This window comes from Halyomorpha halys, unplaced genomic scaffold, assembly GCF_000696795.3.
Source record: "Halyomorpha halys isolate HHAL.00 unplaced genomic scaffold, Hhal_1.1 Scaffold240.1, whole genome shotgun sequence".
Taxonomy (NCBI): Eukaryota; Metazoa; Arthropoda; class Insecta; order Hemiptera; family Pentatomidae; genus Halyomorpha; species Halyomorpha halys.
In genome coordinates, this window is record NW_027115703.1 from 7,366 (window position 1) to 7,692 (window position 327).

Here is a 327-nt window from a genome sequence, read left to right on the forward strand (position 1 = left end):
GGCAGATCTATGACTAGTACTGTGGCAAGCTTTGATATAATAAGAGATGAGATAGAGGCAGCTCTAGGACTAGTACTGTTGCAAGATTTGATTATATTGGGGCCTAAATAGGGGAAGATATAGGACTACAACTGTAGCAAGATTTGATCAAATTCGAGGTGAGATAGAGGCAGGTCGAGGACTACTACATCGGCAAGCTTTGTTCATATCGGAGATGAGATAGAGGCAGGTCTAGGAATAGTACTGTAGCAAGCTTTGTTCATATCGGAGATGCGATAGAGGCAGGTCTAGGACTAGAACTGTAGCAAGATTTGATCATATAGCAGC